The sequence below is a fragment of the Sciurus vulgaris genome (genome assembly GCF_902686455.1).
Source record: "Sciurus vulgaris genome assembly, chromosome: 8".
Taxonomy (NCBI): domain Eukaryota; kingdom Metazoa; phylum Chordata; class Mammalia; order Rodentia; family Sciuridae; genus Sciurus; species Sciurus vulgaris.
In genome coordinates, this window is record NC_136468.1 from 144,616,090 (window position 1) to 144,641,997 (window position 25,908).

The 25,908-nt window shown below is 38.7% G+C and overlaps 1 protein-coding gene and 1 pseudogene across 9 annotated transcripts in view; one reads left to right on the forward strand and one right to left on the reverse strand.

The window, feature by feature from the left end:
- Nucleotides 1-25,908, forward strand: part of TMEM116 (transmembrane protein 116) — a 115,608-nt gene that overhangs the window by 33,422 nt on the left and 56,278 nt on the right. The window lies entirely within an intron of this gene.
- On the reverse strand, nucleotides 3,782-5,456 carry LOC306667190 (high mobility group protein B1-like; annotated as a pseudogene). The gene has a single exon. The product of its transcript is annotated as a high mobility group protein B1-like (transcript).

Genomic DNA, 25,908 nt, shown 5'->3' on the forward strand with positions numbered 1-25,908 from the left:
TCTCAAAATAGAACATTAAAAAAGGGATGGGGATATGGCTCTGTAGTAAAGCACTCCTGGGTGAAATCCCTAGCACACAAAAAATAAATAAATAAGACGGACTCTTTCCATGTTTCTATGTCCTAAAGGTCTAAAGGTAAGTGTTCATTAGAATTTTAGTTGTCTTGACTAGGGTCTATGCTGGAGGCAATGCCGTGGGGTGGAGGGGTATATAAATTGTGGAGATTGACTTCTGTGTACTTTGCAAGTTTAACTTCTACAATTCACCTGTTTTTTTTACTTTCTGGTGTTAAGTTACTTGAGTTCTTTATATATCCTGGAGATAGGTGCTGTACCTGAGGTGCATGTGGTAAAGATTTTCTTCCATTCTGTAAGCTCTCTCTTCACGTTATTGTTTCCTTTGCTGAGAAGAAGCTTTTTAGTTTGAATCCATCCCATTTATTGATTCTTAATTTTTACTTCTTGCACTTTAGGAGTCTTGTTAAAGAAGTCAGTTTTTTTTTTTTTTTTTTTTTTTTTTTTGTGCTGGGGATTGAACCCAGGGCCTTGTGCATGCAAGGCAAGCACTCTACCAACTGAGCTATCTCCCCAGCCAGGAAGTCAGTTCTTAAGCCAACATAATGAAGATTTGGGCCTACTTTTTTCTCTACTAGGGTCTCTGTTTTAGTGCCTAAGCTTTTGATCCACTTTGAGTTGATTTTTTGTGCAGTGTGTGAGAGAGGTTTTATTTCATTTTGCTGCACGTGGTTTTCCAGTTTTCCCAGCACCATTTATTGAATAGTTATCTTTTCTCTAATGTGTACTTTTGGCATGTTTGTCTAGTATGGGATAATTGTATTTATATGGGTTTGTCTCTGTATATTCTATTTTGTACCATTGGCCTACATGTCTGTTTTGGCACCAATACCATGCTGTTTTTGTTACTAGTGCTCTGTAGTATAGTTTAAGTTCTGGCATTGTGATGCCTCTTGCTAAGGATTGCTTTGGCTATTCTGGGTCTCTTATTTTTCCAAATGAATTTCATGATTGCCTTTTCTAGTTCTCTGAAGAATGTCATTGGGATTTTAATAGAAATTGCATTGAATCTGTATAACACTTTTGGTAGTATGGCCATTTTGACAATATTAGTTCTACCTATCCAAGAGCATGGGAGATCTTTCCATCTTCAAAGGTCTTCAAGAGGTCTTTTGTTAGATTAATTCCCAAGTATTTTATTTTTGTTGAGGCTGTTGTGAATGGGGTAGTTTTCTTAATTTCTCTTGCAGTGGATTCATTGCTTATGTATAGAAATGCGTTTGATTCATGGGTATTGATTTTATATCCTGTTACTTTGCTGAATTCATTTATGAGTTCTAGAAGTTTTCTGGTGGAATTTTTTGGTTCCTATAAATATAGAATTATGTCATCAGCAAATAAGTGATAGTTTGAGTTCTTCTTTTCCTATTCATATCCTTTCGTCTCTCTGATTGCTCTGGCTAGAGTTTGAAGGATGATGTTGAATAGAAGTGGTGAAAGATGGCATCCCTGTCTTCTTCCTGTTTTTAGAGGGAGTGCTTTTAATTTTTCTCCATTTAGCATGATGTTGGCCTTGTGCTTAGCATAGATAGCTTTCACAATGTTGAGGTATGTTAACACTATCCCTAGTTTTTTTAGTCTTTTGATAATGAAGAGGTGCTGTATTTTGTCAAATGCTTTTTCTGCATCTATTGAGATAATCACATGATTCTTGTCTTTTAAGTCTATTGATGTGATGTACTGTGTTTATTGATTTCCATATGATGAACCAACCTTTCATCCCTGGGATGAACCCCACTTGATTGTGGTGTACTATCTTTTCAATTTTTTTTTTTTTTTTTTTTTTTTTTTTGTGGTGCTGGGGATTGAACCCAGGGCCTTGTGCATGTGAGACAGGCACTCTACCAACTGAGCTATATCCCCAGCCCTTTAATATGTTTTTGTATGCAATTTGCAAGAATTCTGTTGAGAATTTTTGTGTCCATGTTCATCAGGGATATTGGTCTCAAGTTTTCTTTCTTTAATGTATCTTTGTCTGGTTTTGGTATCAGGGTTATGTTAGCCTCATAGAATGAATTTGGAAGGGTTCCCTCCTTTTCTGTTTCATGGAATAATTTGAGGCATATTGGTGGTAATTCTTCTTTGAAGGTCTTGTAGAACTCAGCTGAGAATCCATCTGGTTCTGGGCTTTTCTTGGTTGGCTTCTGATGGTATCTTCTATTTCATTGCTTGAAATTGAACTGTTTAAATTATGTATGTTCTCCTGCTTCAGTTTGGGTAGATCGTTTGTCTCTAGAAACTTGTCAATGTCTTTGAGATATTCTATGTTATTTGAGAATAATTTTTCAAAATAGTTTTTACTTATCTTCTGTATTTCAGTAGTGTCCTTTTTCATCATGAATTTTAGTAATTTGAATTTTCTCTTTTTCTTTGTTAGTGTAGCTAAGGGTTTATCAATTTTAATTTTTTCAAAGAACCAACTTTTTGTTCAAAAAACCAACATTTTTTCAATTGTTTTTTTTTTTGTTTCAATTTCATTGATTTTCAGCTCTGATTAATTACTTTCTGTTGTCTACTACTTTTGGTGTTGATTTGTTCTTCTTTTTCTAGGGCTTTGAGATGTAATATTAGGTCATTTTTATTTGTTGATTTTTTATTCTTTTTATGTATGAGCTCAGTGCAGTGAACTTTCCTTTTATCACTGCCTTCATAGCATCCCAGAGATTTTGATATGTTGTATTGGTGTTTCCCTTTACCTTTAAATATTTTTTTTTTTTGCCTCCCTGATTTCTTCTGCTATCCGTTTGTCATTTGATAGCATGCTATTTAGAGTCCAGGTGTTGGAGTATCTTCTATTTTTTTATTTTATGGTTGATTTCTAGTTTTATTCCATTATGATGTGATACAATGCAGGGTGGGTAGTATTTCTATTTTTTTGTATTTGCGAGAGTTGCTTTATGGCATAACATATGGTCTATTTTAGAGAAGGAAAGGTGTTGCTGAGAAGAAAGTGTATTTGCTCGATGATGATGAAATAGTCTATAAATGTCGGTTAAGTCTAAAACATTGATTGTATCGTTTAGTTCTATAGTTTCTCTGTTTAGTTTTTGTCTGGAAGATCTATTCAGTGGTGAGAGAGGTGTGTTAAAGTCACCCAGTATTATTGTGTTGTGGTCTATTGATACTTGAAATTGAGAAGGGTTTGTTTGATATATGTAGATGGTCTGTTGTTTGGTGCATAAATACTTAGGGTTGTTATGTCTTGTTCATGTAGGATTCACTTAAGCAGTATGAAATGTCCTTCTTTATCCCTTCTGGCTAACTTTGGCTTGAAGTCCACTTTGTCTGACATGAGGATGGAAACCCCTGCATGTTTACACACTCCATGTGAGTGATATGTTTTTTCCCCAACCTTTCACCTTCACTCTGTGGACGTCTTTTCCTAGAAGGTGAATCTCTTGAAGACAGCATATTTTTGGGTCTTTTCTGAAACTTCAGTGTGCCAGTCTGTCTTTTGATTGATGAGTTTAGGCTGTTAACATTAAGGGTTATTATTGAGATATGATTTGTATTCCTAGTCATTTTGGTTTATTTTTGGTTTAACTTGCCTTAATTTCTCCTTTGGTTGACCTTTCCTTTCATGTGGTTCCTCCCTTTGCTGATTTTCCGTTTTTTCTTTTTGTTTGTTTGTTTTGTTTTTGTTTTTCATTTCTTCCTCATGGAATATTTTGCTGATAATGTTCTGTAGTGCAGACTTTCTAGTTGTGAATTCTTTTAACTTTGTTTATCATGAGGTTTTTTATTTCGTCTTCAAATCTGAAGCTTAATTTTGCTGGATATAAAATTCTTGGTTGGCATCCATTTTCTTTCAGAGCTTGATATATATTATTCCAGGACCTCCTGGTGTTGAGGGTCTTGGTTGAGAAATCAGCTGAAATTCTAATTGGTTTACCCCTATATGTTGCACAAATAATGCATTTGATTTTTTTTCTCTTGCAACCTTTAAAATTATATCCTTGTTCTGTATGTTAGTCATTCTCATTATCATCTGCCTTGGTTGGGTCTGCTGTAATTTTATGTATTTGGAGTCCTGTAAGCCTCTTGTAGTTGATTTTCCATTTCATTCCTTAGATTTAGGAAGTTTTCTGATATTATATCACGGAAAAGATCGTGCATTCCTTTTGTTTGTATCTCCATACCTTTGCATATTCTGATAAATCTGAAATTTGTTCTTTTCATGTTATCCTGTACTTCTTGGAAGTTCTGTTCATGGTTTCTTACAATCTCCTCTGTGTGGTTGACTTTATTTTCAAGAGTATATATTTTGTCTTCATTGTGTGGGATTCTGTCTTCCAAGTGGTCTAATATGTTGGTGATACTTTCCATTGAATTTTTTTTAATTAAAAAAATTGTATTTACTTAGAAGCATTCAGAATGTCAACAAAACAACTGCAACTTTTTTTTTTCAATTAGAGTGGTATTCAGTTAATAGAACAACAACTATTTTGTATAAACTGCATCAGAGACTACTGAAGATAAAAAAACTACCATCCCCATATATAACTAATTTGTGCTGTGCACCAACAAGAACCTGCTTTAAATTTCCATGCCAATTTACAACCCCCATACTGTACCAGGCAAGGTTAATGGTTATTAAAAATACCACTGGGACAGGGCTATCTAAAGACACATTTGGTAGTGTGTTAACTATACAAAAAAAGACACTGTACAGTTTAAAAACAAATCTTACACAGCCTTACATTTCAATTTTTTTTTTTAAAAGGAGTGAGTTGTGTACAGGGGGTTAAATGCTTTATAGACAAGAAAAAATAACTGTGCTAGAACCAACATATTCATCATCATCTTTTTCTTCTTCATCTTCCTCCTCATCCTCCTTATCTTCCTCCTCTTCCTTTCTTGCTTTTGTCAGCCTTGACAACTCCCTTTTTTGCTGCATCAGGTTTTCCTTTAGCTCAGTAGGCAGCAATATTCTTTTCATATTTTTCCTTCAGCTTAGCAGCTTTTTTTCATAAGGTTGCTTATCATCTGTAGCAGTGTGATTCCACATCTCTCCCAGTGGCTTTGCAGCATCACCAATGGATAAGCCAGGATATTCTTTGATTTTTGGGCGATACTCAGAACAAGAAGGCCGATGGAGGCCTCTTGGTGCTTTGGGATTCTTGAACTTCTTTTTTGTTTCCCCTTTAGGAGGGATATAGGTTTTCATTTCTCTTTCATAATGGGCCTTGTCCGCCTTTGCCATATCTTCAAATTTTCCTTTCTCTTTAGCAGACATGGTCTTCCACCTCTCTGAGCACGTCTTAGAAAACTCTGAAAGTTGACTGAAGCATCTTCTTCTTGTGCTCCTCCCGGCAAGTTTGCACATATAATGCATTTGATGACATTTTGCCTCTTGGCTTCTTAGAATCTCCTTTGCCCATGTTTAGTTGTTTTACTCAGCGAGGCACAGAGTCAGCGAGGCACAGAGTCGCCCAGTGCCGGTCCTGCTCTCACTTGCCTCGGTGCTGTCTCTGTGAAGCTCAGTGTACTGCAATCTCCATTGAATTTTTTTTTTTTTGGGGGGGGGTACAGGGGATTGAATTCAGAGGCACTTGACCACTGAGCCACATCCAAGCCCTATTTCATATTTTATTTAGAAACAGGGTCTCACTGAGTTGCTTAGTGCCTCGCTTTTGCTGAGGCTAGCTTTGAACTCGAGATCCTCCTATCTCAGCCTCCCAAGTTGCTGGGATTACAGGTGTGCACCACCGCCCAACTCCATTGAATTTGCAATTTGTTTTATTGTTTCCTTCATTTTGAGGATTTCTGTTTGATTCCCTTTTATAATCTCTACCTCTTTATTGAAGTGATCTTTCACTTCCTGCATTTTCTCTCTGATACCATCCTTTTTTTCTAAAATCAATCTAACTATTTTCTTTTTTTTTTTAAAGTTTAATGTATTTTAATAGCAAACTTACAGGAACAGCACAGAAGATGGACAACATTAGAAACATGTACGTGCGTAGAGGACAACTCAGAAAAGTATAGTGAATGGATGAAATCAGACTGTGTGATAAAAATGCTACAAACACCATTTAGTTGCCATCAGTAAAAAATTTACTTGTTTAACAAAATCCAAATGCTGCCATTGTCCAGAAAAATTTAACAGTTTTATTTATAATTGTTACAACGTTTGAAGTGCTGAAATTTATTCACTGAAACATTTTGACTTGCATTAATACTTTGCATTCCTGTATTTATATTAAAAATTCACACACAAATGAAAATGGGAAAAACAGCCAATACCTGATTTCTGTCCCCTGTTTTTCCACTCACAATCATATACTTAGGTACCTTTTGACCCCGTGGGAAAAAAAATCTAATGTTCAGAACTACCAATAACAGGAAGAAGAGAAAAAAATATTTTTGAGAATGAAATGTTTCCCATCATAGCGAATTCTTAAACATGTTCTCCACGTTCTGCAGCATGCTAGTTGGATGTCTTTTGGCATAATTGTTACATGTTTGGCATGGATAGCACACAGGTTGCTGTCTTCAAAAAGGTCTACCAGATAGGCCTCACTAGTCTCCTGCAAAGCACCAATAGCTGCACTCTGAAAGTACAGGTCTGTTTTGAAGTCCTGAACAATTTCTCACACCAGACCCTGGAAGGGGAGTTTGTGAATCAAAAGTTCAGTCGACTTCTGATAACGTCTAATTTCAGAGTGCTATAGTATCAGTCCTATAATGATGAGGTTTCTTCACCCCTCCAGTAGAGGGTGCACTCTTGCAAGTGGCTTTTGTAGCCAGTTGTTTCTGGGTGCTTTACCACTAGTTGGTTTGTGGGAAGTCTGCTTTATATGATCCATGTAGAAAGACGTCCGTACCCCACTTCTTTGACAGGAGCTTTGTGAGCTAGAGGCGGCACTAGCATTAGAGAGTGACGGCAGCACAGTGGCAGTGGCTGCTAACACAATTCCTAACTGTATTTTCTAAACTCCTTCTCTGACATTTCTTCTGTGTTGTCTATAAATTCTGTTGTTAAACCATCTTGATTTGTTTGAGGAACTTTATTCCCTTGTTTTTTCATGTTGTTTCTGTCTTCTCATCTAGTGGTATGGATCTTGGGTAGTACAGTTTCCACCCTGTAGAATTATAGTGTCCCTGAAGGCTTCCAGTACTTCACCTTTAAGGGGGAGACCAATATTAACAACACCCAATGCAAACAACATACAACCTTAAACCAAATGTCTCCTATTAACGTGTCTACAGTTTTGTTGCAATAAACAGAAATGAAGTGTTCAGTTGTTTACAATATAAACAGTAAGTTTGCTAAAAGGGTTTGCCATTTCAAATGAGGGCAATGAGGGAACTGAGGTGGTGTAAGATGTGATGTTTATGAGGGAGAAGACAAGATAGAGTTAAAAATTTATAGTAAGAGTGAGGGAAGAATTAATAGAGTTTGGCTGTTAGTATGAGAGAAATGAGGAAGAATCCAGGGGGACAATAGGTGAATGAAAAATATATACAGAATTTTTTTTAAAAAGTAAAAATATAAGAATGCCCAACACAACTGTAATATACTATTCAGACATCCCATTCCTCAATAGATTGATGCATGAAAAATATTTGAATTTAAAGATGGTAGAGATGTGTGAGGGGGGAAAAAGAAAAAAGAAAGTTTCAATGGAAAACTGACCAATTGCTTCTGTTGGCTTTCAAAATTTTTTTCTCAGCTTCCTTTCTCCATCAGTAGGTGAGGTTGTCTGAAGTTTGATGTTAGCTCCAGTCCACTGGGTGCCAGACCAGTTGGGTGGGTGAGCCAATAGCAAGATGCCCTCACACCCTTTTCCAGTCTTCCCACCCATTTTAGCTGGACTCACTAAGCTGGAGAGAGCCCAGTTTTCTTTGGTTTCTTCAACCTGTGTTTCCCTGGAGAACTTCCCTAGTCTCCAGCTTTCCACAGGCTTGTCAGGCCAAGACTGACCTACACAGACCCAGCTGCAATCTGACGGACCTGGGCTTCAGCTTCTGCAGGCTCTGCCTTGCTGCAGTTCCAAGATTTCAATGCCCTTTCAACTTGCAAAGAGACCACCAGGGATATGCTCGCACAAAGGAGTGACCCTGCAAAGAAGCAACCAAATGGCGGCCACTAGCATACCTAGCAGAAAGACCTCAGGTACAACCAGACCTGCAGGTACCCCAGTATATCTTCAGGCCCTAGCTGGTGTCCCTAGATGGCAGCAGCTGCATGTAACCAAACCTGTGAGTTGTAACAGTGGACTTCCAGGCAACAGCAGGCAGTGAGCGGTGGGCAGCAGGCGATCCCAACTTGCAGGCTAATGGCAGGTGATCAGTGGGTGGATGTCAGGCAGCAGGTGATAGGTAGGTGAAAAGCAGGTGATGGGCAGGCAAGAGGGGAGCAAACGGGCAAATGGCAGATGATAGGTAGAGTCAGCAAGCGATCTGTGCTCAAAAGGCAGGTGATATGCTGGCAAATGGCAGATGATCACTGTGGACAAATGAGGCATAAACAGCAGGAAATCGGTGTTAGCAATGACTGCCTCATAGAGGAACAGTATTTTCTCTGCTTAAATCCAAGTCACAGAGTCACAAGGAATGCTGCCTCCCTCTAGTTTGCCATCTTAGATTTTCCTCTGTTTCTTTCTCTTTATTTTTTAATATTTTTTAGTTGTCAGTGGATCTTTATTTTATTTATTTATATATGGTGCTGAAAATTGAACCTAGTGCCTCACACATGCTAGGCAAGTGCTCTTCCACTGAGCTAGCACCCCAGCCCCTGGTTGGTATTTCTAATGTGTAATTAGGTCATAGCAAGTAAAGTAAGCCTTGAGAGGTATGTTATTTTGTTGTTTTCTGGGGATTGAACTCAGGGGAGCTTAATCACTGAGCCACATCCCCAGTCCTTTTTTGTATTTTATTTAGAGACAAGGTCTCACTGAGTTGGCTAGCACCTTGCTAAGTTGCTGAGGCTGGCTTTGAACCCTTGATCCTCCTTCCTCCATCTCCCAAGCCACTGGGATTACAGCCGTGCACCACCATGCCTGGCTTACGGGAGGTGTGTTTTGGGGATTAATTTCCTTAGATGTCCTTTTAGGGTTTTATTGATCTTTTCTACATTTCCTGAGGAGTGGGGCCTCCAGGAACAAAGTAAGTGACATTGCATTTCTAATATCTTGAAGACTCCTCGTGTGACAGCCACCTTGAAGGAAGGACCATTGTCACTTTGTGTACTCCTAGGGAACCCAAAACTGGGAATGATCTCTATAACTAAGGTGCAAGCCTCCAAATTTATCTGCCCTTACCAGTGTGACTTGTAACCCTTGTCATAAATGTTCCTGTTTTCTTTTTGGGCCCTTCCATTCATAAGACCATGGCCTGTTGTTACTTTCCTCAATATAAATAAGAAGGCAAGCCCAGTAGTGCTTTGGGTAATATTCCCAATTGAAAAGGCCAATAATCTGGGTACCTAAACTAGGAGAGATAAGTGGTAGTTTGCTATAGTTAAGATAGAACTTCTGGTCTTTTTCCTGCAGGATGAGGGGAAAAGAAAAGGTGTTGTGTGAATGTCCAGAGAAGGCAGTCTAATTTTGAAGCTAAGGGAGCTCAATTTTGGTAATGTTCCAATGTTTAAGGGTGGACACTAGGAACAGAGCTGGTGTTTAGGTCTCAAAAAGTGTTATAAAGCCTGAAGATCCCTAGAGATTTTATTGAGGCACTTTAGAGAGAAAAGATGAAAGAATTAAGGGTCATTAGGACATATGAGGTAGCTGGGATCAGCCTGTGCACTAGGGCGTACGTGGAAAAGTGACATTTTTTGCAGAGAAGTAGAAAGACTGGTTCATACTCAAGGGATGAATGGGTCATCTCTTTCCCCAAGACCTCAGAGCACACCTAAGATTTGGTCTCAGGAACCAAGATTCGTCAGGTATAGGCAGCCTCCACCATCAGGCCAAGTGAGTCAGAAACTAGGAGCAAAGAGCAGAAAGACTGCTATTAATCCACATTTGATAGCCCTGAGGGCTGTTGGGGTCTGTCTTGGGACATGAGACTTTTGTGCAGCACTGGGGAGTTGTCTTCTGCCTTCTGTTTTCTCATGCCTTCCTCTGTAGCATGCATGAATTCTCTCCTACAAGAAAGGAAACTGAAGCAAGTCAGAACTGACATTCCCTATGCCTAGATTGGCCCCATCTGCCCACCAAGCCTGTCATTTGAGTCTTGTAGATTGGTAGATGCACTGTATGCTCTTAAGTGGCTGACAGATGCCTGGTATTGTTTCAGAGAGAAAGAGGACTAAGCATTTGAATGGAGTCATTAATCTATTTTACTCATCTTTCTGTAGATCCCAGACAGGCCTCCAAAAGATGTAGCATTGGGCAGAGTTGGGTGAGTTCTTTATCTTGTGAATTCAGTCAAATCTATGGATGCAAGGGTGAGAGTGGAGTAACAGAATTTATTAGAATACACAGCAAGCAGAGCTCCTGAAGCAGAAACTGTCCCAAGAGAGGGTTGCCACTGAGTGTCTATTTTAGGGGTTTAAGTGAATCTATAGTGTTAAGGAAGCTAGCCCCCAACCCAGTCCTGGGTAAGGCACCCAGCATCCATCGGTTTTTCATGTGCCCTTTAGTCCAGTCAGGTTACATGCCCTTTTTTTTTTTTTTTTTTTCTGAGTACTAGGCAACAGATGTCTCACTATCAGTTTTTCTGCGTACACAGGGATCAGCCTGACCTCGATGAGACCTGGCTTATGTCTTCGGTTTCTTAGCCCTGCTGCACGGGGACACATTTTCAAGAGAGAAAATGGCAACTGGTTACTATAGGGGTCTGAGTTTTATAGGGTTCAGTTAGACTGAATCATAACAATGTGTCGGTTGGGGAGTCAGGGGGAACAGTTGTGAAAGTCCAGAGCCCATTGTTGCTGGGAAATGGTGGAAGTCCAGAGCCCATTGTTTTCCTTCTCTCCCTGGGGCCCAGTGTCCTCCTTTTCGCCCTGAGGTTTGTTGTTTTCCCTTTCTCCTTGGAAGTTGTTTTCCATATCCTTCATTCCAGACCCTAAAAGGGAAAAATGAATAGGGGTGTAGATATCCCATTTGGCTACTTCCTGCTGAGAAGGGGCAAAGTAGAGGTATCCCTCCTTTTCAGAATTCTGGGAGAAAATATGGAGATCCCAGTGGTCTAGGCTAAAAAGAGGTGTATGGAAGTAACCTTAAGGTCATTATAAGTGAAGTTCCCTTTTTTGTGGTTTGGGAGAATCAGATTATGAGGCACTGGAGGAGAATAGCTTTGATGGGTTCCTGGGAGGCATTTTGAGCTAAATGGGTCACCTTATGAAGAAGCTGTTTCTGTATGAAATTAGGAATACAGAGAAGAAAGGTTAGTATGAGAAAGATGAATATTAAGGGGGACATAAAGGGAAGTGACCAGGAGGTCCTTCGTTTTAGATCTCCCAGTGAGCACTACCAAAAATCAGCTAGTTCTCATCTCCACTCTTCCAGGTGGTCCTGGAGCTATTTAACCTTGTCTCTTACCAATCTTGATTAGTTTATATAGAAATGGTATTTTTCCCTGACCAGTTTTGCAGGAGGACAGATGCCAGGGAGTTCAGTTGATTTTATAAAGTCAGTACTGAGATGGCAACCTGTTGGATGTCTTCAATAACCTGTTCTGATAACTTTTTTAAAAACATTTTTTTAGTTGATGAACCTTTATTTTATTCATTTAATTATATGTGGTGCTGAGAATTGAACCCAGTGTCTCACACATGTGAGGCAAGCGATCTACCACTGAGCCACAACCCCAGCCCTCTGATAACTTTTTGGAGTAATGAATTGAGGCCCCCAATCCTTCTTGTCCTATGCCAATCCCAGTGGAAATCTCTAACCCTATAAGTAAGGCAGTAATTTGGAGGGCTCCTACATTTGGTGTGTGCTGTTCTTGGAATGGGTAGGCTTTGGTTGTTAGGTAAAACGTCAATTTGAGAAATAAGGGAGACCAAGGTACAGAAGCAGTCCATGTTTTAATAGGCAAGAATAAATATGAGCCTCGCAGGAAAAATGCCTCAGAATTTGGCCAGACACCAGGGCTGTGAGGCTGACACAAGTGTACATCTTAAGTTCCATTAAAAGAACTATTGCCTCTTCTTTCAAATGCCCAGGTATGGCTGTACATTGGTTACAACTATTTTTGCTAAGTGTTTAAGACCAAGCTGCTCAAATTGACCTTGTTCCTGTCTGTTGTAAAGAGTCAGCTGAGTTCCCTCAGGGGACCACTCTTGGGAACTTGTGAGCAACCTCTAAGTTCTTTTAGTGCCATCTGCCCAGGACGTGTCAATTTCTCCTTGATTATGTGGCTTCCCTTGGTAGGGTCAGGGATGTCTCCTCCAATGACCCTCCTCTTTGCAGCATTGGCTTTCCATTCTCCAGGGTCTCATTAATCTCCCTGATGGGAGGTTATGTGGCCCTTAGAGAAGTCCCCTTGTCCCCTGGGTTCAAGGTAACCTCAGAGGGCAAGAGCCACATATTGACTATTTTCTTTCTTGGCCATTTTATTCTTAATTTTAGTCTCCAAGCTTTGGTTTTAAACATCCAGCAAGCCAGTTTTACCAGTCTTAAAGTTAGAGTACTAGGTTTTACCTTTAATGTAGGTGATGGCTTATTATCTCAAATTATTTCAGGTTGTAATATTAGGAATTGTATTTTTGTAAGGCATTAACAGATAATAGTTATGAAAGCTTACAAGGAAAATGCAAAATGAAATTAACAAGAGTAAAAACATAATTAGTTTATAAATAGCTATGAACTAAAAAGCATAATTCTTATAATCCCAAATTTTACTTTAAACTTTAGTTTGAAGAGCACCAGCTTGGTAAAATGTTTTCCTAAACTTTATACTTTAAAGACTTGTTTATTTGGAAGATATGAATACATTAAGGAAACTTCTGAATCTGTAGTGTAATACTCTAAAGTAACAGTTGTTTTAACCAGAGTTGTACAAACACTAATTTCTTTAGGACTAGTTTCTCTTAACAGACAGAAGAAATTATCTTGATAGATAAGAGCAAGTTAATGTTTTAAGAAATTCTAATTACTTCAGCCTATAGGGAATTAAACTTTGATTTATATCAGCACATTAATATTTGACCTTAGGGAAAAGCCATCCTTGCCAAGTGCTGTAGTACATGCCTGTAAGCCCAGCTGCTTAGGAGGCTGAGGCAGGAGAATCACAAGTTCAAAGCCAGACTCAGCAACTTAGTGAGGCCATAAGTAACACCGTGAGACCATGTCTGTAAATAAAATAGGAAAAAGTGTTGGGATGTTGCTCTGTGGTAAGTGCCCTGGGTTCAATTCCAGTACCAAAAAAAAAAAAAAAAAAAAAAAAAGTTTCATTATGAAATTTCTAAATTTTTCCAGTTAATTATCTTAATAATATGAAATACTTTATGCTATTTACACTACTAGAATTGAAAACATAGCTGAAACGTTTTGGACTCTTTGCAGATACCTGTTAGAATGTTAAACTCTTAGAAACCTTGTGTTAGTGAAAACCCAGAAACAAAGCAATCTTAAACTCTTCTTTCACTTACCAATTTATAAAAATACATTTAATGTTTAAATATATTATCTTACTGAATTTAAGAAGTCAGGAGTGATTGATTTTATATTTAGCAATTGATGTTTTTAAGCATTTAACTTTATAAATTAGTCAGATGTCTCCTTTAACAAACATTTTTGTGATTAGTCCCATTGTTCATGTTAAATCTAATTTACTTATTTTAACTGTAAAAACCAAGCTATCAGATATGTATATTTAACAGTATTAGCTATCTCTTCCCCGTTCAAAGAAAATCTAGACATTTTATAGAACCCAACACTCTTAATTATCTGTTCACATAGAAAAACTTGTGAGTTAGTAATTTTAAAGACGTCTTTACTCCAATCTGTTTACCTAATTTAAATTGAACTTTTTAAGTCGTGTGAACTAAAAGATAGTTGGATCCATTTCTCTCTGAAATTTTAATTTATGAATTGCTCGTTTATATATATGTCAGTTTCGTTATTGTGTACATGATATATGGATACAAGCTCATATGTAGATGCAACAACACAATGCACAGGTGTGTAAACATACATAAACCAGACAAGAAACAGAGATCTGGTAGGTGTTTGTAGGTAGATCTCCACAGGTAGGAGGCAATGCTACAGATGTTTATTAAAACCTCTATTAGTTTTAAGCGGTTATAAAATAAGACTGATCAGGAAAATATTTTAATGTAGGCATGCAGGATCAAATGTGAATTCACCATAAAATCATGAGCTCAAAAATATAGAATTTTAAAAAACAGGAGTTCTAAAAAAATGACATAGGGCTGGGGATATAGCTCAGTTGGTAGGGTGCTTGCCTTGCAAACATAAGGCCCTGGGTTCATTCCCCAGCACCACAAAAAAAAAAAAAAAAAAAAAAAAAAAAAAAAAAAAAAAAAAAAAAGATACATCCATAATTATTAAAGGGACATGCAGAACATCTTTATCAGATCAGAGTGCACTTTTGGGTTAGATTGGAGTCCATTCAGACTTAAAATAATGAGACAGCCCTGAAAGCCTTGGGTAAAGATTCTCAGCATAAAGAAGCCTTGTATATATGAGATCATTCCATCTTTCCTCCCTGTTCTGTAATGTTTAGGGAGGAAGTTTTAAGAAAGCAGCATGGTAGATTGCCAAGAGGATAGATCAGAGAGCCAGTCTTTTAAAAGTGACACTTATTTTTTTCCTTTGATCTCAGACTGGTTTTGGGCAATCACCTCTGCAAGCCTTGTAAGGGTAATCAGGCCAGGTTTGGATACAGGAAATTAAGTGAGAGATTTTCTGGTCTTTTCCCTGCCAGATGAAGGGAACACAGAAGAAAATATGTCTAATAAGAGTTAAGAGAAGATAGTCTAATTTTAAAGTTAGGACCAGGCGATAGATCTTCTTATAGGGGGCATTTGGGTGAAGTCAAGTTGCTAGTCCATGGCAGGAAGGACTCCCCTAGCTTGGTGTGTGGGAATGGGGGTGGTCTCACATTGGAGTTGGAATTAGCCTTGAGACAAGTGGTGTAAGATTGAGAAATTTGTTGAAGGTACAGTAACTCTGAAGAGGACAGGTTTAGGGAATTCTTTAGGAATAGTTGAAGGGAGTAAAGATTGGGATGGAACAGATCATGAAAGTAGGATAATAGAGCTTTAGTTTCTTCAGGGAGAAGTTGGAATTTAATGGGAGTAGAATATAAGACCTGATTAGGAGTTTGTGATGACTGAGAGTGGTGGCAAGAGAGAGTGCAGCTTGTTTGGCTAGTATTGAGGACGGTTGTCCCTCCCTGAGTTAGAAAACCTCACTTTCTCCAAATTAAGATGTTAAAGTGAATATGTTATAGGCATATTTGGAAACAGTAACAATATTGATCGATTTGATCCTGGCTAGTGATAAGGCCAGATCTGAGTTCTAAGCCTAATGAGGAGTCCAATTTTAAGGTTCTTAAAATTATTTATGAGACAACCTAAGGGGAAGGCTTACCTCTCCAAAGAATAAGACCAGTGGTGGAAGAGCTGGTAAGTAGACAAGGGACAGAGAAAGAAAAACTGGGTTTGATTCATTCTTTTTACCAGAAACCCACTCTCATGATAACTAACCCACCTGGATTATAGCACTAAGTCATTCATTACGGCAGAGCTTTCCTGAAAAAATGACCGATTCAAAGTTCCACCTCTTAATATGCTTAAAATGGCAATTAAATAGAAACATAAGTTTTGGAGGGGGCCTTTGAACTATAGCTCTTTTTTCTTTTTGGAATTGGGGATTGTACCAAGGGGTGCTTAACTACTGAGCCACATCCCCAGCCCTTTTTATTTTGAGACAGGGTCTCACTAAGTTGCTTAGGACCTTGCTAAGCAACAATATGGCTGAGGCTGGCTTTGAACTTTCTTTCTTTCTTTTTTTTCCCTGATGTTGGGGATTGAACCCAGGGCCTCCTGCTTGCAAGGCAAGCACTCTACCAACTGAGCTATATCCCCAGCCCTGGCTTTGAACTTTCGATCCCCCTTTTTTGATATTTTTAATATCTGGTATTTTCTTTTGAGTCTTCTTTATAGTTTCTGTTTTTACATTTTCCCTCTATTTTTACATGTTGTGTACTTTTTCCATTATAGTCCTTAACATATTAATCATGATTATTTTTAATTACCTTCAATTACAAAATCTGATTTATATTAATTTGATTTTATACTTGTTTTATCTCATCAAACTTTTTCTGACTTTTTAGCCTACCTTATATTTTGACGAAAGCTGGATGTGATGTATTATATAATATGAAATGAGGAAATTAAGTTTTCAATTTGAGGTTTTATGTTTATGATACTAGGAACTGGGCTGTTTAATGTATGCCAGATTTTTTGGTGCCAAATTCAGTGTCCTAACTTAGTGTATTCCCTGATTTTACTGTGGGTTTACTTAAGAACTTCATCTTAAGTAGAATTTGTGTTTCCATCTCTCTCAGTTGTAATTATACTGCAGGCCCTTTAAGTGTGTTGGTGAAACAGACTGAATTTGGAAGCATCCTAACCCCTGAAATTAGGAAGGTACAAATACTAGCCCCAGGAATTCCCAGTTCCTTTTTGTATAATCAGGAAGCTCTAAGAACTCAGGAAGAGTTGAAATCTGTGAAACTCCTTTCAGTCATAAAAACTGAAACTACTGCCCTTTGCCCTAATGCACCTCTGTCCCTTTCTCCCCTGCAGGAGTCCATGGGTTCCACACTGGTAAGGGGGCGTGGGGAGACATCGTCGGCGATGGATGGAGAATGAAAGACACAGACTCTAGTTCTGGTGCAATCATTCCCACTTTATTCTGGGAAAGGCTGGGTTTATATACATTTTTCTTCAGGCTTTGATGACAGGCTTGTGACTAATAAAATCAAAGAAGTTTCCAAAGCATAGGCAGAAATTGTTTTTACCGAAAGATTATGAGAAAACAGTAACCTTACAGATTATCCTTACTTAATCACCAGGGCTTGCCATTGATAAAATAAGCTGGTCCATATCTAGTAGCTACTATGGGAGGTACTTTGTGCTTAGAACTTAGGAAAACATTGTTTTCTATAAGTTTCTGTGCCCCAACAGGTTCTGGCTATGCCAGTAAATGTAGTGTTTGGTTTTTGACATAATAAAAACATTCTGCTGTTGTGAGGTTAATCATCACAGGGTTTCAATGTGTGTTTTGTCTCCATGATGTTTTTCTGGAAATTTGTAGAATTATTCCCATCACCTCTAGCAAGATCCCCAGACTGAAGTGAGTAATATATTATTAGGAAAACTCCACAGAATGACATCTGAGCTAGGGAGGCATACATCTGGCATGCAATCCTTTTAGGATGAGTCTTTGCAATCATCCTTCAGTGGAACTCTGTCAAACACTGTAAGGAGAGCCAGGCGCCCCCGCACTCCCCCACCTCACCAAGCACAGGCTGGCTAACTCTTCATATATACATTTCCTGTCTTTTGTCTCACTAACCCAGACTATCTCTTTCTTCCTACCTCTTCTCCTTTAAAAGTTCTTCTAATTTTCAGGGTTTTCTGAGATGAAACTCAGGGGGGTCCTTGCAGCCAGTTCTTAAGATCTTGCAGAAGGATTTTAGTCAAGTCACAAGATTTCAGACAGGAGTTTATTACAAAAAAGTGAGACTACAGATGCCCAGTACAGGCACTGAGTGGAACTCTGGGGAAAATGGCCTAACTCTTACGAGTTTGGGGTTTTTGAGAAATTTGTGTTTCTTTGTTGTTTGCTTAGTTTCTCATTTCTCCTGAAGTAGTTTATTACCCTTTGTATAGCCCACTGCAAATTTTATTCTGTGAGAGGGTCTTCATGACCTGGACATGAGAGGTAGGTGTGACATGATTTTAGAGATGACCTGGTCATAAGGCACAGATGTGACATGGTCTTGAAACAATAATTCCCTTAAGGAACTGTAATTAACTGTAGCTAGGGAAGTTTGGCATACCAGCTCCTGTTTTCCAGATACCTGTCTGCTTTGACAGAATTCCCTGTAATTCCCAATCCTATGACCACTGGATTCTCTTTGATGTATGTCTGATATATCTTCCTTGTAAGCTACCACCCTTCATTGCCCTCCCCCTATTCACCTGCTCATGGCTGCCTGTCATGGGAGAAGGTGTGAGAAATAGAAAGTCCAGTGGTCCATTTTCAGAATATGGTATTTAACCTTAATTGGAAGGTAAGACCCAGTTGTAACCATTTTGAGCTTCCCAACCTGTATCTAGTCATAGCCATTTTAACTATAGCCTTTCCCATTTCCCTCCCCAAGTTTGAAATTTGCCTGTCCTGTAGATTGTAACCCTGAGCTCCTCCTATCAGAGCAAGGGGCAGTGCTGCATGAGGGGTAAAAACAGGTGCCTGCCCAAGTATGCTTGCTTGCCAGACTGTTTGGTAGCACACCCTTCTGCAGAAGTGAAGTTTGCCTTAGTAAGCTGCTTCTGAGCATGTTTGATTCCTTGCAGCACGCCAGTATTTCTAACAAAGGTCCAAGGATTTCCCAGAGAGAAGGTGAAATTTGACTCAGGATCATCAGGGTTTTGGTATATGTGAAGAAAAAGCATCTCAGCATGCACCTGTCAAAGGCATAGACAGAAGTTTATTTAGGAAAATAGCTATACATTTTACCAAAAACTCTGTCCTTGTTTCTTGATCACATCCTGTGTAGGCAAGGGAATGGGTCCCATTGGAGGGATGGGCTGACTGTGAAATAAAAGCTATGAAAGTAATATATCAGAAAATAAGACAAAAAGGCAAGAATATTTTTAAAGCAGGGGTGTGACCACTTGAGCCATCCATAAGGATATGGCTCTAACAAAGAAGAACCCGTGCTTGCTTTATTTACAGCGGCACAGCAGGTATAAGGTTTCAGTGTGGGAAGAGTCTTGTTCCGGGTCTTACTTCTCAGTGTACCAGAGGTTTTGCAGTAAACAGGTTATTTGGTCCCTGGGCTGTGTTTGAACTTGAACTGTGGGCTAGAACAGGGTGAGTTGGGCATTTTCTCACCAAGGAGTTCCTCGTGGGAGTTCCCAAAACAGGGCTTCCCTGTCTAATGGCTTGAATGTTGCTCATTTCACACATGGCTCAGAGATGACTTCCTGTACCTGTCCCCAATTCCAATCCAAAAATAGGAAAGGGTTTTGAGAAAAAGAAAAAAGGAGTTTTATTGCTTTGCTAGAGAAACACAGGGGACTCCTGTCCCAGAGGCTGTGATTCTGCCCATCTGGGGGAATAGAGGGTTTTTTAAAAGGTGATTGAAAGGCTGCATTTGAGGTGTGTCCAGATGGGGACTGGGGGTTGAGGGGGAGTGGGTGTCCAAAATTCACTTGCTAACTTGGGAGAGGGAGAAGAGGGAAAAACATGTCCTTTAAAAAATAAGCCTCAATTGGGTTTGGAGTTGTGGTTCGGTGGTAGAACTACCTGCCAAGCATGTGTGAGGTCCTAGGTTTGATACTCAGCACCACATATAAATAAATAAAATTGAAGAAGATCATTGACAACTAAAAAATATATTTAAAAATTAAAAAAATACAAGCCTCAGTGGCAGAGCAGCATGGGCTATGTTCAAAGCATGAAGTGGGCCACTGTTACATTTCCCCCCACTATCAATTTCTGTCTTCCATTTCTTTGGAAAAATGGGCAATGACATCTCCAAGTTGCTTCCTGCTGAGAGGGAACAAAGATAGAGGTCCATGGTGGCAGTTGGCAGGTGACTGGATAAGGCATACATAGGGCAGGGATAATACTAGGACAACAATAAACAAGACAATAAAATATTACTGTTTTATAAATAATTAGCACAAAGCAATTAGTATTTCAGCCAGTCTCTGAAAACCATGAAGACAGTAACTCATTAAAGCTGAAGGTAGAATCCAACATACCATTGATTTGTGAGTGGAGGTCATCTAAGACTTTAGAAACATTAGCAGAGTTGTTAGAAATATATACACAACATTTAGTTTTTGGCAGGTGTCCCTTTGTGGTGTAGTTGTTAATTGTTAATCTAATTGTTATGGTTTGGATGCGAGGTGTCCCCCAAAAGCTCATGTGAGACAATGCAAGAAGGTTCAGAGGAGAAATGATTGGGTTGTGAGAGTCTTAACCCAATCAGTGAATTAGTCCTCTGATAGAGATTAACTGAGTGGTAATTGAAGTGGTAGGGTGTGACTGGAGGAGGTGGAAATTGGGGCATGACTTTGGGGTATATATTTGTATCTGGTAGGTGGAGGCCTTTTTCTGCCTCCTGATCATCATGTAAACTGGTTTCCTCTGACACACTCTTCCATCATGATGTTCTGCCTCACCTGAAGCCCCAAAGAATAGAGCTGGCCTTCTGTGAACTAAGGTCTCTGAAACTGTGAGCCCTCCAATAAACTTTTCCTCCCCTAAAATTGTTCCGGTTGGGTCCCTTTAGTCACAACAGCAAAAAAAAAAAAAAAAAAAAAAAAAAAAAAAACCTGACTAAAACACTAAGTCATCTGTTTTCTGTAAAATAGCTTTCTTACTAGCATTACCTCTATGTTTAATGGAAGGATCTTTTTAACTGTGTCATTTTAGGGCTTTTGTGTGCCGCATTGCATGTTTTAGGCCATTCTGATGGATGAATATTGGGGCTAGATAATCATGCCAGTGAAAAACAGATTGAGTTTATGTAGGAGGTTAGGAAGATTTGTAGGTCTATGAGATTAGGCTCGACTGACTTAGGACAAACTCATGACACTAGAAACTTTTGGGATAGTTATTATTAGGCATTCCCACACAAGAACTCTTCCTTTGTAGGCTCCAGCTTTTTTGTTTTACTTTTGGCTGACACAAGTGTTCATCTTAAGTTACATTAAAAAAAAAAAATCTCTTTTCTTTTATATGTCAATATATGACTGTGCTTTTGTTATACTCTCCTGCTGGATATTTAAGACCAAGATGGTCAAAATTGAACTTGCTCTTATTTACTCTTTGGGTCTGCTAAGAGTCTTCAGAGATTGCTCTTGTGAACCTATAAGAAGCCTCCTTTAGTCTTATTTTATGTGTTGGGCCATCTGCCAGGATGGGTCATGGTCTGCTGACTGTAAGTGGCTTCCTTTGGAAGCATCAGAGATATTTTCCTCTCTGACCTTCTCTGTGCAAAATGTATACTAGCTTCCTGTTCTCTAAGATCCTCTCAGTCCTGCCTGATTGGGAGGTTGGGTGACTCACAGGAGCTTTAGGACCCTTAGAGGGGTCCTGTTGTTCCCTGGATCCTGGCTGACCTTAGTGGGCAAGGACTAGAATGTTAGCTGCTTTTTCTTGACACTTTTACTTCCTTTACTTTAGCCTCCAAGTTTTGGGTTTTAAACATCTAGCAGGCCAGTTTCACCAGTCTTAAAGAGAGAGTAATGGGTTATAACTTCAATGTGTTTATTTTAGTTACCCCTTCCATTTGATTGGCATCAGTATTACTACTGGAAGTCAGCATATATCCTATCTGTCCTGTAGGTGATGACTTGTCTTAAATTAACTCAGGTTGTTCTTTTAGAAGTAGTACATCTACAAAATATTAATTAGGCAATAATTATAAAGTTTTACAAGGAAAATACAAAATGAACATTAGTGTATCTTTGGTCTCTAGCCTCTAAAAAGATCCATTTATTTATCAACTCAACTATGTACAAGTTTTACTCTCTTTTAAGATTCTTTTACAGGGCTGGGGCTACAGCTCAGTGGCAGAGTGCTTGCCTAGCATGTGTGAGGCACTGGGTTCATTCCTCAGCACCGCATAAAAACAAACAAAATAAAGACATGCTGACCATCTACAGCTACAAATTTTTTTTTTAACAAACCTAAATACCTTATACAATTTACCCAAATATATACTTAAGTGTGGCATTATGTCCCCTGTTTATTTTGAGATCATAGTAATTTTTATAACAAAAAATCTAGCTTTTGAACATAGCTTCAAATAAGCTTAATTCTAGCCTACTTTGGAGCCATCCTAACATGGAGAATGATGAGAGACAGAGCCTTAACTCAGGAGGCACCTATCTGAATATCAGTTAACATAACGTATCTGAAACATGAATCAAACAAAAAGACTAAAACTTAACTTTATTTTTATGGAAAAAGTAGCAAATGTTTTCATGTTCCACATTGTCAGCCTTTAAACAAATCAAGCTGTCCTTATTATCTTTCAAAAATACATTTAAATTCCCATCCCAGTGTAAAGAAAATTTTATATACAACTTATTGATAACTGTTTACCTTTATCCAGTTACAAAACAGTAAATGACATAGATAAATACCAACCAAATTTGTTATTTTTACATAAATCTGAAAGAGACTATTGCTACAGAAAACTTTAGTTTGGAGAATACCACCTTGGTAAAGTATGTTTTCCTAAGCTTTATATTTTAAGGCTTATATCCTTGAAGAACATGAACTCATCTGATATACAGAGAAGCCAGTAATGGTTAGCACCATCGTTAAACAGGTAGTCTTATATTAACTAAGTCTAACTTTTAAAGTAAAATTTAAAAGTAAGTAACTTTTAAAATATAATTTAGAATCCATAGTGTACAGTAATTATAATCACAGGTCTGTATAGGTAGCAAAGGATAACTTTAAATCTCTTATACATTTAAGAAACAGTGTTAATGATCAGAAATAGTCAAAACAAACAGATGTAAGCCAGTTTTTGTTTTGTTTTGTTTTAAATGGCAGTGTGGCTGGCTGCAGTGGTGCCACATGCCTGTAATCCTAGTGGCTCAGGAGGCTGAGACAGAAGGATCCCAAGTTCAAAGCCAGCCTCAGCAAAAGTGAGTCTTGCTAAGCAACTCAGTGAGACCCTGTCTGTAAATAAAATACAAAAAAGGACTGGGGATGTGGCTCAGTGGTTAAGTGCCCCTGAGTTCAATCCCTGGTACCCAAAAAAAAAAAAAAAAAAAAAAAAAAAGTGTGGCCCTTTTATGTCAGATACAATGTATAAAAGAGGGAACTCATTGGTTTCCTGGCCTGTAAACCTACATAAACTTTCATTTCACAAACTTTTACATAACACTTAGACAAGGCTCAGACAAACATAGTTCTCAGATGTATCCATATCTCTAGTCACATAAATTTAGGGTGTTGACTGTATTGTATTAACCTAAATAATAGCTGTTTATTTAACCAGTTATGAAGTAATCATTTAAAAGACTTTAAAGCCAATACAAACCTAATTTCTTTAAGACTGAGTTTCCCTAAGTAATAAAACCTAATGGACACAAGAAAATTATCTTGATAGAGTACATCAGTGTTTAGATTTTGCTTCATATCAGTACATAAAAATTGGAATAATTGTAGCCAATTTAGTCACATACACAAACTTTTTGGGTTCCATAAACCTGCAACTTATTTAGACATTCTGCAGCTTCTTTGCATCCTTAGTTTTATCCTCTTTCATCTTGGACTTTAGCACAAAAATGTTACTTTATCATGCAAAATACTTTCTTATCCAGAAACATTACTTTTTCCCTTCAATTTTCCTAAGATATATTTCCATGACTATAACTTTATTTATATTTTCTAGTTTTAGACCCTTTCTTAAATTTATATTCTGAAACAATCTCTATGAATGTTGTCTGCACATTTAATTTGCACAACAAATTTTGTCTCAGAGTGATCAGACAATCTAACACATAAAAAAATTGTGCCTTAATCTTTTCCTTCCCAGGTTGCATTCAGGCGGTTTGTGCACAGGATATTGCTGAGTCTCATCTGTCTCCCTTACCATGATCACAATGCCATCAACTTTAAGTGAGTTCCCCACTGTCAGTTTTATCCAGAGTCTCCTTTTGGACCTTTTTCTCTGTAGGAAAATTAATATTCAATGGAGGAGGCCCTTTCCATCCTTTTCTTTAGATATATCGATTCCTTGGAGATCCCTTTGCAGAGGCTGTCAATAAACACAGATTGACTTTAGTTCCTGTTTTTTCTGGGTGCAGCTGTTTTTTCTTCCAGTTGCCCCATGCATTTAATTTGATGGGTACTGTTATAGTAAGAATTGCTTTGCCTCAGCAATGAATGTCCCCTGGCCAAATGAGGTATCCTTTCAGATCTTAAAAGGGGAGATCATTCTTGTCTCTGGGTCATATTTTATGCTGGAACCTAATACCGTACCATTTGTGGCCAAAACCTCCATCCCCCTGTGGGCAAAAGGGGCTAGAAGGTAGGGCAGAGGCCAGGTCCTCTTTGCCCATTTATCTGTAACCTGGGTAGCTTTCCTGGCATTTTTTTTCTTGAGCCCAGGATTGATGTTCCTGACCCACAGTGGAATGATCTGCAACTGCTTGGGGCCAGACAGAAGCAGTGCTTTTTTGCACTATCAACTCTGTTTCTAGCTGTTCAGACAGCCTATGATTCAAGTGCATAAATGCCTGTACATACAGAATTTCTTCCACTTACTTTATCTCTGACAGACCAACTCCAATGACAAGATTGTACAATAATTCAGAAAATCATTCAAGACCATAATGTTACAGTAAAACATCATCTTTTTCTTAGGCTTACACCTATAGGTGGTCCTTTCAGTCAAGATATTTCCTAAGAGACTACCTATTGTATCAACATAGTTTTGCTCATGGCTTAAAGGGTCAATAATAGATACTAACCAAAATACAGAGACAGATATTCCGAGAGGATTCCTCAAAACCACAGTTGACAGATGGGACCCTTTAAAACAGACCAGATAGGGGCAAAATCCCTACGTTCCTTATGCCCAAATAACCATTATTCCTACAGCAGTGGTACCACAGATGTCCCCACAAAGAGGGAACAGACTGTAGACTCAAGAATCTCTGTGTGCACACTAGGGGAGCTTACCAGAGGGCCAAGGTGTTGCAAATTTACTGCATTCAGTTTCCTTTTTCTCAGTGTAGACCAAGATGGAACAATCTTTTTCAGGAAGAGAAAGCAGGCATTCCCTGAAGCAAAAGGTGCTTCAGCAACTGCTGAGATGGTCCCTCAGTCCCTCCCTTTACTCACAGGATTAGATCCTCTGGTTCAACAGAGACAAAGTCTTCTAACTCTCTAGGAGTCAGCTCTTAAGCTCATCAGCCACCTTGTATCCTCAGCATGGAAGTGGGGTTGCTTGGAAAGCCAGTCCTGCCCAAGAAATCTGGAGGGAAGGCAGCTCTCAGGTCCCATCTGGGGTGCCAATTTGTTACTGAAACTCAGTCCTTGTTCCCAAAGCCAATCCAATAACAAGGATACAATTTTGAGGGGAAAAAAAGGAAAAAGTTTTACTTTGTTAGCAAAAGAGAAACATAGGGAACTTCTGTCCCAGAGGCTGTAACTGTAAGAATCCAGAAGCCACTACGGACATGAGAATTCACATAAGGGAGTTTATTAAGTAAACAGTGTGTCTCCCTGCAGGGTAAGAGAGAAAATGAGAGGAAAAGAGAGAGAGTGCACACAAGACAGAGTGAAAAGCAAGGAGAGAGAAAAAAGTGAATAGGAGAGAGAAAGCATGAAAGTGAGAAGAGAGAGAGAAAATGGGGGGGAGATATCCATAAGCAGTCGAATTCCGATACTTGCAAGCTGACTGATGAACCAGTAGCTAGCTAGGATGTTCACAGACTGACAAGAAGTTGGAAGACGGGGAAATGGCTGCAGTGGAAAGGACGGGGGAGCTGCTTTGTATTATATTACAGTAACAAACCCAAAGAATGGACTTGAAAGCACCCAGAAACCACTCCGGATACGGGAACTCACGAGATTTTATTAGGCAGATGAGCAGAGTGCACTGAAGTGGTGGGGAGGGAGAGGGAGAGGATGGCGGGGA